Source organism: Eurosta solidaginis, chromosome X (genome assembly GCF_040869045.1).
Source record: "Eurosta solidaginis isolate ZX-2024a chromosome X, ASM4086904v1, whole genome shotgun sequence".
Taxonomy (NCBI): domain Eukaryota; kingdom Metazoa; phylum Arthropoda; class Insecta; order Diptera; family Tephritidae; genus Eurosta; species Eurosta solidaginis.
Window position 1 is genome coordinate 62,025,244 of NC_090324.1, and position 15,469 is coordinate 62,040,712.

General features: G+C 37.6%; 1 long non-coding RNA gene across 2 annotated transcripts; it reads right to left on the reverse strand.

The window, feature by feature from the left end:
• Positions 1 to 214: 214 nt before the first annotated feature.
• On the reverse strand, positions 215 to 7,103 carry LOC137234221 (uncharacterized). Of its 2 annotated transcripts, none has more exons than XR_010947735.1 (3): positions 6,953 to 7,103; positions 1,245 to 1,370; positions 215 to 1,163 (listed from the first exon to the last, which is right to left on the reverse strand). It is a non-coding gene; the product is annotated as an uncharacterized lncRNA (long non-coding RNA). The 2 variants fall into 2 exon arrangements; XR_010947734.1 differs by lacking the exon at positions 6,953 to 7,103 and adding an exon at positions 5,602 to 5,774.
• Between the last annotated feature and the right edge of the window lie 8,366 nt (positions 7,104 to 15,469).

Sequence of the window (15,469 nt, forward strand, 5' to 3'; positions counted from 1 at the left end):
CGCTTTATATTTAAAATATCTATTATTTACATGGGCCTTATAAATACTTTCTGGGATGGACGGCGGAATGTATGTATCATAAATGAGCAGCTGACCCAAATAGAGATGAATCCGTACACAAAGTTGATCAAGAAGCGTGCCACTATCAGTTAACACTTCGTTAGACACATGGATTTCTGTTATGTGGTTAGGCACGTGGTCTACTATCGTAGACCATTTTAATATTATGACTAAAAGTTTTATTCATTTTTTTTTTTTTGATAATAATTCATAAGTATATTCTGTGTTTCAATATCAGGAATATAAACTAGTATCTTGACCAAAATATTTCTGTATGTTCTGCAAATTCAATAAAATCATTTATGTATGTGTTTTTTGACATTTGTTGCAATTCATAAGTATTTTTTCTTATAACTAATGGACGATTTACAAGAATGTTTTTATTAGTCGTAAAACTTAAAATAAAAATATGAAAAAATTCACTTCTTCATGTAAAAAAATAAAAGTTCAGTACAAAACTTATATGTTGGGGTTGCCTGAAAACTGCTTATATTTCCTCATTGAGACATTCCTTGCAGCTCCCCTCATATGATTTTTGGAAGCAAATCTGCCGCATTTAGTACACGACTTTCGGAATAATTTGTTTATATTTATATTGCTTATACTTGTTTATATTGCGAGGACAAATATGACAACATCCAACATAGTTACTTGGTGGTTGAGTGGGTTGTGGTGCAATACTTGGGATGCCAAGAAGGTTACGGGCTCGCTGCCTCATTTCCATGGGTAGTCGAGGATTTTTGATCTAACTTCAATTTGTGGTCGAAAAGGCATTTTTCAAGAAAATCACTGCGTTTTATATTCTTTTGGGGATTATTTGCTTTATAAACACAAAGAGCGTTTATACCAGAGATATTTGGTAAATAGTAAAATATTACCATTGGCCAACGACGCGTATTCCGTCTGAAATAATTTCATAATCGCTCGATACTTTTAGTTCGGATTCGGCCTCGTGGTCTTTCTCTTCAGCAGCATTCACATTGGCATCCATATCTTCGTCAACCTCCGTCTCGTCTTCTTCATCCATAGCGCTTTCTTCACTACTTGATAGTTCGGAGAGCCATCTTTCCCGTACTTCAGGATTTTTGCTCCTTTCCACTCGTCTTTTTTTGGAATCAGACATAATATTATCTCAAAGTAGTGATATTACCGCACTTTTGTAACAAAATATACGCGGAACTTACCTGAACTTAAGTAATATTGTAGCAAGAAAAAGTTACGTCGTTAGTCACGTGGTCTACGTACGTAGACCAGCACTGTTCAGACCTTGATATAATTTACAACCACACGTCAAACCCGCACTGAATGCACTAATTGGATAAAGAGATAAATTTTAAACAGGTATTAAAAAGCTTATGTAATTTAAGAGAAAAATTTAAGGAGTTGCACGACTTTGAAACGATTGTAGGTTACGTGCCTAATGAAGGGTTAAAGAAATAAGCGAGGCCTGAAGACCGCCCCGGGCGGCAATCAGCACACTACCTCTTCTATTTAAGCCAGTCTTTGTTGCCTCTATCCTTACGGAAAATGTGAAAAGCATAGGACGAAAAAATTCAACATCTAAGAAATTGCTATTTAGCCAAGTCTCGATGATGACAAATACATCATACTCCAACAACGAACTAAAAAAAAAAAGATTTGGATATATTTGTATGGCATGTGATTGACACTATGCACTAGTCCGCTGTTGTAGTTTTGCGTCTTTAAAAAAAAAAGTGGCAGATCGTCACTTGGACTGGCCACAACTCAGGCTTCATAACTTTATCAAAGTGCAATTCATCTACACCAAGCCTAAAATGTATATATTTGCGGTTAATCGACTCCGACTCCTTAGTAGGCTTGAAACAATGCAGTTGATGCTTAGGTTAGGTTAGGTTGAACTGGTCCTCACATAGACTTCACATAGACTGAATAAGTGCGTAGTGTTACCAGAAGTTTGTTTTAACGACCAAACTGAAAAACCCTGTCAAATATCAGGACCTATGTTATAAAATAACTCCGTCCTCTTGGCAAATACTAGAAGTTTCCTAGGACTTAGGCCGCTTGCTGCTTCTAGATCTGACAGCTGTATCAATCCTAATAGCTGGAGTCTTAGCCTGGCAAGCGCAGGGCACGAGCACAGAACGTGCTCGATCGTTTCCTCCTGCAGCCCGCACTTCCTACATCTGCTATCACGGACCAAGCCTAATTTAAAGGCATGTGATGCCAGAAGGCAGTGTCCAGTCAGAATACCCGTCATGAGTCTAAAGTCCTCCCTTTTCAATGATAGAAGCAACTTTGTTAGTCTAAGGTTGTAAGACCTACAGATAATTTTAGACACTTTACAGCCCCGCGCTTGAACCCCCGCCTTTCCTGCTTGGTAGATCATGTACACCTCTCGCCTTCGCTTAATTTTGCCCACTCTAATTGGGACGTCTACGGAGCAAGCTTCAAGGGATGCAACATTTTAAGCTAGTTCATCCGCTTTTCATTCCCATCTATTCCCATATGCCCAATATAGATGTATGCTTCTCCCTGTCTCGATTCTCTGCAGGGACTGCTTACACTCTAACACGCAGTTGATGCTTATTTAGTTTAGTATGTTTAACCACATACTCAATAATATCCTCAGGTGAGACCGACGGTAAAACAGATGAAAGATGCTTTAGCATTAGTAGTATCAGCAGCATATGATTTACCTGCATTCGTAAAAGTATTAGTAGCATTAGCACGACTATAAACATCGTCAGCTGAGGAAACCGATGCATCCACACTGTTAGCGACAATGTATGCAAACGATGGAGCACAAATCGAAGCAATAACAGTCCCATCGGCAGAAGATACGTTGCTTACGATAGCATTATTAGCAGGAATTGCATAACCCTTAGTAACATCTGTTAAAGAGCATGTATTATGCACATTCACACCATCTGACGGTACGAATGGCGAAGTGCCGTTGCCAATGCAAAGAATAGGTATAGGATCAGCAGTTGGCACCACTACATATACACGATTACCAAATTGAGAATGTGTTAGTACCCAGCGGCGAAAATCTGCATTACGAAATCCAATACTTCTCCAACACTTCGCGCTCAGCTTAGCTTCAAGAATCAGTTACAATCAATGTTACTTTTCCATAAGCATGGCCGCTTTGTGGACAGTCTGATTAATTACATCGTTACTGGTAATGGAGTAAGTAAACGATCTCCGAACAATCTTCGGATGTTTATTACTCTAGGGCAAAAATTTTTGAAATTCTTATCGGCATTATAGAGAGGTCCTCCACTCAACGATATACGCTTTCTAAAGGGTAAGGAACCTTATGATACAGCCACTATAACAATTCGTGTACTTGTAATCGAAGTGGTAAAGTATAGTCAACACATTGCAGTTAAGCACATGTACATTTATGCAATTGTAATTGGCAGTGTAGGTAGAACACCCACAGAACGATACACAGTTCTGAAATGGTAAGTGCTCTTGGAACATAATCACTGTACAACTTAGTGTACAATTCAAAGCAGGGAAACAGCAAAGTAAATTATATATTTTCATTTATTCCAGTTGTAAAATGTTTATTTTTATTTAGCTATTTTTGAAATTAACAAATTTATGTAAAATATTTCAACAAAAATAATTTCAAAAAACTAAAGCAACAACTACAATTTCATACTAGATATTATGCATACACATATATATGGGGGGCATCCACAAACCTAACCTACATATATAAGTACGTATGTACATATTCTTTCTTATAATTAATAAAAAAAATTAAAAAGTGTTTAAAAAAAACTTCAAAAAGGATTAAAAAACAAACTAAAATACGAAGTCCATTTTATGCACATATATTTCTTATAAGTAATATCGTTACTAATTTGGTGACTTTTTCCCATCATTCGCTTTTTATTGTCTGTATTCCCAGCACTTCCGATATTTTCCTTATTTTTAAGATGTTTAATTTCATAATCGTACTTTCGTTTTGCTAAGCGCTCTTTTTTCGTTTTGAATGATTGTGGTGTGGTTTGTTTATATAAGCGCTCATTGGTGCATCAACTTTTAAATTATCTGTAAATTAAACAAAAATTAGGACTTGTTTTGCATATATTTATAAATATAATAAATAACACAGTGCTACACAAAACACAAAAGTGTATTGGGGTATTCACGCAAGCAGCTTATCAGCTTATCTGTATAAAAAATTATTTGTTATTTTGTTTATGGAAATTAAAAAATATACAACATAAGCATATAAGCTGATAACTAGGCTCTCGTGAATACCCATTATATATGCCTGGGAAATGATGTGTTTCTTGCAGGTCTCGTCGAGTAGAACATGAATTAAAAAAAATAAATAAATAAATGTAAGGCGCGATAACCTCCGAATAGATTTGAAGCCGAGCTTCCTTCAAATTTGCGTCGTGCTCCTTTTTTAATTTTTCCTAAAAATTGGCGGGACGGGACCTACTTATTTTATGCCGACTTCCAACGTCATCTGCGAGGCAGATGAGTTTTCACTGAGAGCTTTTCATGGCAGAAATACACTCGGAGTGCTTGCCAAACACTGCCGAGGGGTGACCCCGCTTAGAAAAATTTTCTTCGAATTGAAAAACCTTATTTCCAAAATTTTGATGCTTTGCCGGGGGTGTGAACACAGGGCATTCGGCGTGGTAGGCGGAGCACGCTACCATCACACCACGGTGGTCGCAGTTGGGGTAGGAGGTTTTACAAACACACCCAAAATCTTGAGTTACGATAAAAAACTCTTTTAAAGGGAAGAAAACTTTCTTCCTTTACTATGATACATAGTTGGGAAATTTTTCATATGTGTGATATTGTTCAACATAACTCAAGATTTTAAAGATGTTTCGCAGATTTCGCTCGCTTAACCCCTTTTTGTTCTCATATTAATTTTCCTTTTTGTATTGGAATAGTAGTAATATTACTAAGTAAACAAATATTACTAAGTAAACAACGAAAATGTTTTTAGCTATAAGCTGATACTGCGCGTTTATACAAACAGAAAAAATTGGTTAATTCGTTGTAGTTCTATAAATAGAACAAAAAAACAGCGACAAATACCACAGTTTCTTTGAAAACCGCCGTACCAACAAGCATAGCTTTGACACATAATTGCATATGAAGTATGCAATGTGTAAAAGATTAAAATATGCAAAAGGCAATTGGGAAACACTTTACAACAACTAAGGCATGACGTAGCTGAATGCGTTTGTAACCATTTCAACTATCGTAGGAGTGCGGGTTCAACTCCCACTCCCGGGAGAAAAGGCTTTGAAGAGATTTACAAGGTATAATCGCAACAGCTGTCGCCTTGTCCGTCCTGCTGTCACGTTGTTTAAATTTTTCCCAAATTATTAAATAAATTATAAAATTAAAAATTGCTTCAAATAAATGTTTTCATACATTTAAAAAAAAGCAATACGGGCAATCCCCGATCAAATCATACAAATTAACGTACAAGTTTTACATGCAAATATATGTTACGAATGTAGGTATATATGTACATAAAATCATAATTTTTCAGTAGTTCACAGAACTTACCGTTATGCTTGCTGGAACTCCACAATATGCACACATTAAATAAGCAGAAACCTACTATTATAATAAATCTAAGTAATTTAATTGAAAAACTCACTTAAATAGATTAAATTTGTTTTTTATTATTTAATTTTAAATTTTTTCACTAAAATGAACAGCGCACTATCATCACACGAATAAACGACTGGACGTGCCACAAAGCGATATAAGGAAAACATGTATATATGTACAAGCATTAATACATGTATGTATATAAGTATGTATTTCACACGAACTTTCACGAAGTTTTAAAATCTGCATAGATATTTCTTCATTACAAGTCAGCATACAATGAATGTAAAGAATTACTTGTAAGGGTTTCGTAATGTATAATGTGGAAGGATCGCAGACTCACTTCGACGCTGGGTATACATCAATACACATAGGTAGATTTTAGACATTTTGGCGGACATAATTGAATTTCTGAAAGCAGCCACAATTACAAAAATAGCACTCCCATAGATTAAGAATAGACAGGGGAACAATAATTCTACCCCTCCCATCCATCGCATACCTGGCGTTAGCTGTTAAGTAATCGGAATTTAGCTATTTCTAAAACGCGTGTTATAGTTTTTTTAACCTATGTGAAATCACATGTCTTAACGTGAATATTCTAAGTTTTAAGACCATTTGCGTCGTGCTCCTTTTTTAATTTTTCTTACAAATTGGCGGGACGGGACCTACTTATTTTACCCCGACTCCGAACGGCATCTGCGAGGAAGATGAGTTTTCACTGAAAGCTTTTCATGGCAGAAATACACTCGGAGGGGCGACCCCGCTTAGAAAATTTTTCTTCTAATTGAAAAACCTTATTTCCAAAATTTTGATGTTGCTTTGCCCGGGGTATGAACCCAGGGCATTCGGCGTGGCAGGCGGAACACGCTACCATCACACCACGGTGGTCGCAGTAGGGGTAGGAGATTTTGCAAACACACCCAAAATATTGAGTTACGATAAAAAACTCTTTTAATGGGAAGAAAACTTTCTTACTTTCCTATGATACATAGTTAGGAAATTTTTCATATGTGTGATATTGTTCAACATAACTCAAGATTTTAAAGATGTTTCGCAGATTTCGCTTGCTTGACCCCTTTTTGATACTCATATTAATTTTCCTTTTTGTATTGGAATAGTAGTAATATTATTAAGTAAACAAATATTACTAAGTAAACAATGAAAATGTTTTTAGCTATAAGCTGATACTACGCTTTTATAAAAAACAATTAACGCACAAGCTTTACATGCAAATATATGTTACGAATATAGGTATATATGTACATAAAATCACAATTTTTCAGTAGTTCACAGAACATACCGTTATGCTTGCTGGAATTCCACAATATGCACACATTAAATAAGAAGAAACCTATTATTATAATAAATCTAAGTAATTTAATTGAAAAACTCTCTTAAATAGTATAAATTTGTTTTTTATTATTTATTTTTAAATTTTTTCACTAAAATGAACAGCGCACAATCTTCACACGAATAATCGACTGACGCGTGCCACAAAGCGATATAAGGAAAACATGTATGTATGTAAAAGTATGAATACATGTATGTATATAAGTATGTATTTCCACGAACTTTCACGAAGTTTTAAAATATGCATAGAAATTTCTTCATTTCAAGTCAGCATACAATCTAAAGCGCCAAATACACGACACGAACATTTCCGCGAAAATTCCGCAATCTTGTTCGCAGCTTTTGCCATACACCATACGAGCTTTTGGCCGAACATTAGTTCTCTTTCAGACAGCGATGAATACGGACAACAATTGTGCTGCAGCAATATTGCTCGCTGTGGCAATTAAGCGTAAAAAAAAAGCGAGAAGATCGCAAAAAAAGAATTTGGTGCAAAGAATGGTTTAAAAAACGAGTAGTTCTTGGACAAAGTGAGCTTATTAAAGAACTGGAATTCACGTCACATAATGATTTTAAAAATTACGTTCGTATGAGCAAGGCAATATTTGACCAACTTTTACAAACAATTTTGCCACTCATAACGAAATGGGATACAATAATGAGAGAGTACTGATTTTTTTTATAACTGTATCATTTGTGGCATCAGGATCTACTTCTTTTAATTTTTCGATTAAAGTCGCATAATCATTATTCTTTTTAATTCTATTACAATAATCTTTGCTTTTTACTTGCCACAATGATGGCAAAGATTTTTACATTTCAATAAATTCACTCAGAAATTTTTTATTGTCCATTTTACTTTTCAGCGCACGTCTGTTTCGTTCAGAAATTACTACGATTATGAGCTATTTCGCCATACACGCATGAACAGTTCGCGCAAATATTCGCCAAAAATTAAAATATTTTGATTTTTGGCGAACATTTGCGCGAACTGGCAAACACCACCATACACGACAGAAAAGGTCGCAGAAACATGACATAACGGGAATGTTCGCGGAAATGTTCGTGTCGTGTATTTGGCGCTTAAGTGAATGTAAACAAGTAAGGAAGGTTAAATCGGGCGTAACCGAACATTACATACTCAGTTGAGACCTATAGTGACAACATAAGGGAAAATAACCATGTAGGAAAATGAACCGAGTGTAATCCTGGAATGTGTTTGTATGACATGTGTATCAAATGAAAGGTATTAAAGAGTATTTTATGAGGCAGTGGGCCATAGTTCCATAGGTGGACGCCATTTAGGGATATCGCCATAAAGGTGGATCAGGGTGGACTCTAGAATTTGTTTGTACGAAATGGGTATCAAATGAAAGGTGTTAATGAGTATTTTAAAAGGGAATGATCCTTAGTTCCCTAGGTGGACGCCGTTTCGAGATATGGCCATAAAGGTGGACCCGGGGTGACTCTATAATATGGGTATCAAACGAAAGGTGTTAATGAACATTTTAAAAGGGAGTGGGCCTTAGTTATATAGGTGGACGCCTTTTCGATATATCGCCATAAAGGTAGACCGGTTGTGACTCTAGAATGGGTTTGTACGATATGGGTATCAAATTAAAGGTATTAATGAGGGTTTTAAAAGGGAGTGGTGGTAGTTGTATAGGTGGTCGCCTTTTCGAGATACTGACATAGAGGTGGACCAGGGGTGACTCTAGAATGCGTTTGTACAAATGGGTATCAAACGAAAGGTGCTAATGAGTATTTTAAAAGGGCGTAGGTCTTAATTCTATAGGTGGACGCCTTTTCGAGATACCGCCATAAAGGTGGACCAGGGGTGACTCTAGAATATGTTTGTGCGATATGGGTATCAAATCAAAAGTGTTAATAAGTATTTTAAAAAGGCGTGGGGCTTAGTTCTATAGGTGGACGCCTTTTCGATATATCGCCATAAAGGTGGACCAGGGGTGACTCTATAATCGGTTTGTACGATATGGGTATCAAATTAAAGGTATTAATGAGGCTTTTAAAAGGGAGTGTTGGTAGTTTTATATGTGAAGGCGTTTTCCAGATATCGACCAAAATGTGGACCAGGGTGACCCAGAACATCATCTGTTGGATACCGCTAATTTATTTATATATATAATACCACGAACAGTATTCCTGCCAAGATTTCAAGGGTTTTTTATTTCGCCCTGCAGAACTTTTTCATTTCATTCTACTAAATGTTGTAGGTGTCACACCCATTTTACAAAGTTTTTTTCTAAAGTTATATTTTGCGTCAATAAACCAATCCAAATACCATGTTTCATCCATTTTTTCGTATTTGGTATAGAATTATGGCATTTTTTTAATTTTGGTAATTTTCGATATCGAAAAAGTGGGCGTGGTCACAGTCGGATTTCGGCCATTTTTTATACCAACACAAAGTGAGTTCAGATAAGTACGTGAACTGAGTTTAGTAAAGATATATCGATTTTTGCTCAAGTTATCGTGTTAACGGCCGAGCAGAAGGACAGACGGTCGACTGTGTATACAAACTGGGCGTGGCTTCAACCTATTTCGCCCTTTTTCACAGAAATAAGTTATTGTCCCAGAATGTAAGCCCCTACCAAATTTCACAAGGATTGGTAAATTTTTGTTCGACTTATGGCATTAAAATTATCCTAGACAAATTAAATGAAAAAGGGCGGAGCCACGCCCATTTTGAAATTTTCTTTTATTTTTGCATTTTGTTGCACCATGTCATTACTAGAGTTGAATGTTGATATAATTTACTTATATACTGTAAAGATATTCAATTTTTTGTTAAAATTTGACTTCAAAAAAAAAATTTTTAACGGACAGACGGGCGGACGGACGGACATGGCTCAATCAAATTTTTTTTCGATCCTGATGATTTTGATATATGGAAGTATATATCTATATCGATTTCTTTATACATGTACAACCAACCGTTATCCAATCAAAGTTAATATACTCTGTGAGCTCTGCTCAACTGAGTATAAAAATTACTCGTAAGGGTTTCGTAATGCATAATGTAGAAGGATCGCAGACTGACTTCGCCGCTGGGTATACATCAATGCACATAGGTAGATTTTAGACATTTATGCGGCCATAATTGAATTTCTGAAAGCTGCCACAATTACAAAAATAGCACTCCCACAGATTAAAAATAGACAGGGCAACAATAATTCTACCCCCTCCCATCCATCGCATACCTGGCGTTCGCTGTCAAGTAATCGGAATTTAGCTATTTCTGAAACGCGTGTTATAGTTTTTTTTTAATCTATGAGCAATCGCATGTTTTAACGTGAATATTTTAAGTTTTAAGACAATTGAATTGAAAAATTGTGATGGATTCTGATTGTTCGGCCGGGGTGTGTGTGCTCCTGGAGGTAGGTGGGCGCACCGGGGTCGATCTCAGTGGGAATAGGTGTATGGAATAGAAAATAAGCAAATAGACGAGATTTCTCGTTAAAATATATGTGGTTTATTGTATAACTATATGAATTAGTTGGTTACAATATTACCTGAATTTATTGTGATCAGAACGGCAGAGATCGTTGGCGGCAAATGCGTGCTGTACGGCTGTTGAAATCTAAGAGGCCGGTTGTATAGCAAGCTACAACCATTGACCCGCAAAATCCTCCGTTTTGGAGGGGAAAGGCACCCACACATCAACCCCGACATGCATATGCATGAGTGCTGACAAAAAAAAAAACACATACACGTACATGTACATGCATGCACATGCATGTGGCGGTGATGGTGTGGGTGGTTACAAATTAATTCGAGTATTGAGTATAGATTCGCAGGGTTGCATTGGGGGGATCGCAGACTCGAGGGTTTTGAGGTTTTCTGGGCTGGACGAAGAGGCCGAGGTCTCCGTTCCAGCGTATAACGTGTAGTGTCGCTCTCAGGTCGACTGTGGCATTTTATGGATGTGCCAGGGCGAGTGGCCGTGAGGTTGGTTGGGTGATGCGCGTTTTCGCTGCAGGGCATGTATTTCGTCAGTTGTGTATTATATTATTACCCTACAAAACACTTGGTCACAATCCTTACCCACGCCCATGCAAATGTGACTGCGAATATAACCTATCACCGTAAAATGACTAGTCAAACGACGTGGAATGACGAGATCGTTTTTGCAAGGTAGTTAGTGCTGTGATTTCGAACAGCTTATGCATTTCAACAAAACCAGCAAGATTGCGGTGTGTGGGAGGTTGGAACGGACGTGATTCCAAGCCACCCGCGCAAAATTACTTGTTTTCGTGATACGCGTGTTGTTTAATTAACAAACGTACGTTAAAATAGATGAATAAACCGAGTTTAAAACGAAGCGTTTTTTTCGACAGCTCATGACGAATAGCGAAAATCGTAATTAAATTCGATAGTTTACCAACTGCCGGTGCTTGCATGCAGATTGGCGATGCGTTCTCAACGACGCGTTCTATCTGCACGTACCATTATGCTAAATGAACCATGCAACCCTGTCGTGTATTTATTGGTCAGCTGATAGCTGGTATGGTGAGTTTGTGGCGTGCGAATATATATATACATATATGTATTTGCTTGCCCTTGAAAAAAACTAGGTCACTGGGGCAGTAGCACACTAGGCCGGTAGAAAACAGTTGACTTTTCCCATTGCGGGATTTTGTCGTGTCGGGATTCTTTTATTTCGGGACCCGGATTGTTTTTGTACCGAGCCCCTATAATGACTGTTTGTGATGTTTGTTGTTAAAAACAACAAGTCCTGCCCACCAGCCAGAAAGCAAGCAGTACCGACGGCAAAAAAAATAAAAAAAATCAAAAGGAAAAAATAAATTTTTTTTTCTTTTTGGTCCCTTTTTTTTTTGTTTGTAAATGCGAGCAATTAATTTTTAAGGAGGTGTTTGCCTTTATTTTTTTTTTTGTGTGTAAGTATTTTTTGGGACTGCCCGGGTCAAAAAAGCCGATCCCGATTTTGTTCCTTTTGCGGGTTTTCGGTACCAGTGTTCGCCACTTGATGCAGCACTAATATGATATGCCGAACCAAGTAGGCGTACATACATACATATGTACATAAGTTGGTTACAAATATGCCAACGGCAAAAGACAAAACAAATGAACATTCATACACGCCCGTGTATAGAATGTAGAATTCCAATGAATTGAAACAAACGGGACATGACTTGAACGATTTAAAGCGTTTTCTTTCTCATTGTTACGCGTGGTTGGAGTACGATGGCACATATATAAAGGAAAGGGTAAGTACATGATAAATTGTTAAACTAATTTTATTACTAATAAATATATTTGCTTTATTACATATTATTGATAAACTTTCTTTTATTTTTAGGTGGCTGGTTGTATAGTTCAGGCGACGGTTTGTTCAGATGATGTCGTTCTGGTTTTAGGTATACCGGCATCGCAAAGGGGTGCTCCAACTGCGGCGTCGGCCGCGCCGTCAGTTGTCACCTTTTTTGCGCTGCCCATTTATGCATTTGTCTTAATGGATTTTCTTTTTTTTCTTTATAGGTTTTGGTCCCAGAAAATTCATCACGGCGCGTTTTTGGGGGCATTATTTCCTGTTTTCCAGGGCATATTGAACAACAAATATTGGAATTTATGCCTTATGGTTTTCAACTGCCGTCGCTATTGTTAGAAATTCGAGAGGGAAGCGGTCCTATACCCGAGCCATACTGGGCACTTCTTTCTTGCCCGAATTCAAAGTTTGGCATAGCCCATTGAACTTATATCGTGGAGCTGAATACCAACGATTTTTTTTTCAAGGGCAGCTGGCTGGGCTGCTCGCTGGAGTGTTTGAATATCGAACACATAACCAAGCTAAGAAGTGGGGCAAGTAATGAGAACTTCATTTATATACCCACAGGACTAGCTAAAAAGCAACTGCGTATGGGAAAACCAGTAACAGAAATTAACTGGTACATACCAACGAAGGTGGACGAAACAAATTGTAGAAATAGCAAAAATACCAAAAGGTAATCGCGTAGTTGAGGTTGTTATAGGTGGCGCATTTTATGAGAAAATTGAAAAGTTGCCCGATCTTGAAGTGCGCGTAGACATATCCAAATTAATGCGTAATTTATTGAAAAACTCCAAGATACCATATCCAACATCAATGTTGCGTTCCAATTGGGGCTCGCTAGCATGTTATTTAGGCAGACGTCCTGACTCTTCCACTGCCAGTACAATCAATGATGTACTCACGCTCGCCGAGCCATTGGGACCAATGAAAAGTTTACTTTTTGCTGGCGATGCAACAATAGTGGAAGGTTTCGGTCCGGTGGATTGTGCACACAAGACTGGTATTAGAGAAGCGCAACGCATAATCGATATTTATAATAGCCAGTTGATGGCGTAAACCGTGTTGAAACCAAAGATTCGAAATCAAGGAGGCGCATTATGCATCACCGGACATCACTTGCTATTGAGCGCGTGTCAGGAAAATAGCCAGGATCTATGGTTGCTACACAAAAATGTTGACTGTGTGGATAAAAAACCTTTATGGTACAAAATATGGTAACAGGGGGAATCTTAACATTAAAGTGCAAATATTTGCGTATCATTTCGCTAGAAATCAGATATGCTCATGACTTTAATGTAGCAACATCGTTAGAAGCATTTAGTGCACTACATAGTCTGGAATTAGAATATCCGTTTTTCTATAGATCCATGTACGCCATACTTGAGGACGGGTTCACCATGTCTCGACCTGAACTTGAGTTTGAAAAACTAATTCTGCCACCGCTAATAATTTGTGGAATGGTAATGAAAATGGTGGTGCTGCTGGGGATGTTGGTGGTTGTGAATGGCGTATTCATACAGGAGGGCCTCTTTCGTAAGACGGGATCGGCTTCGAGGCAAAACGAGCTACGGCAACATATACAAAATGACAAACCACTCGGTTTGGAAGGTGGTGGCTATTCGGCACACGATTGTGCAACTGCATTTAAAGGTTATCTAGTCGATTTACCGGAGCCACTTCTTATGTTATGAGGAGTTACAGGTATGACTTATAATATAGTGTACATACAAAGAGGTTTGTGCCTTAATATGAGTATTACAAATCCCCTAATAGATTGCTGGGTCGGTAATATAAACAAATCCAAATACTGGCAAAATATTGGTAATATGTTGCATGACTTATGCGTACACGAGCCGCATCAATTGGATACTAATGACTTGGATTGACGGTGAGTAAAAGAAAAAAAATTTTGTTGGTGTTTATTTTTCCTTGTGGAGTCTGGCTTTAGAATTTGGCCAGTAATAGTGCGAAATATTGTCCATAAAGAAGTTTGTTGAAAATTCTTAGTACGCGACAGCAAACAAAATTGCATTACATAAATCTGTTATTAAACAAAGAGAACTGGGTTATGGTAGATTAGGCAATGATTGGCGTAAAGATGGCAAGCTGGCAATAGGCAAGCTCCACCTAGCTTGGTGTGCCGTTTTATACAGTGTCGTTCGGTACCACCCCATGTGGCATTCTGCCAATTCTATTAGCATACCACTGATCCAAATCCGAGGCCTACCCGTATCCCAAATAATTTATTGTCGAATATATGACATTGCAGACCACCTGCACATCTATTGTCTTCCTATCTGATTGCCCAAATTGAGTTTTATCAACCTTGTCATTTGTTGATAAATGCTATCTAAGCCTGGTATACGCCTATGATGTTTCGACGTTTTTCATAATACATTGATTAATAGAAAAATAATTTTGCAATCCCGTCAATTGACGCTGACTAATACAGTCGTGTAATGATAAATATACCCAGGCTAATCTGTCGGCCATGCAAAACTGCGGTACAAAAAGCTTACTCTGGATTTTTATACATTTTTAATTCTGATCTACCCCTCACCATTAACATCTCAGATGATTCTGTACGCGAGTGACGCAAGTCTTGAACATCCATAACAAAATCACGTTTATTTGCTTGTTCCTTTTTCAAGATGTTTCCGGTAAAGGTAATCCCCTTTTTTCTCAGGGAATTGTAGTAGACACGTATCTTTGGGAGTATATTAGTAGCCATAAGAAATTTGTAAATGCCAATACGTCGTTTTCTGCTAAATATTTCGTAAATTGATAAAAGTCACTTCGGGTAAGTCATTCTTTCAGAAATTGTTTGAAGAATGCCAGACGTTAGAATTTTATTCAAAATGCACTATCTCAAATTTGTTGCCAAACCTCCTAATATGAGCATAAGTGCAATGCATTTGGTCGTAAGAAAAGGTTAATGAAAAGCATTCCGAGATGAAGCGCTCTTCAATCTAACTCTAATCTGGGGCGGTTTTGTGACAAATCTTGACTCGGGAAATTTTGACAAATTCCTGTTGGCCGAGTGCATTCAAATTCTGTGGCAGACAACGGATCTGCTTGAGGGCTTTTCTGGTGTCCTCGTTATGGGAGAACGAGTGAGTGGGATGGTTTCTGCTTTGGAAACTTAAGGGTAGAATG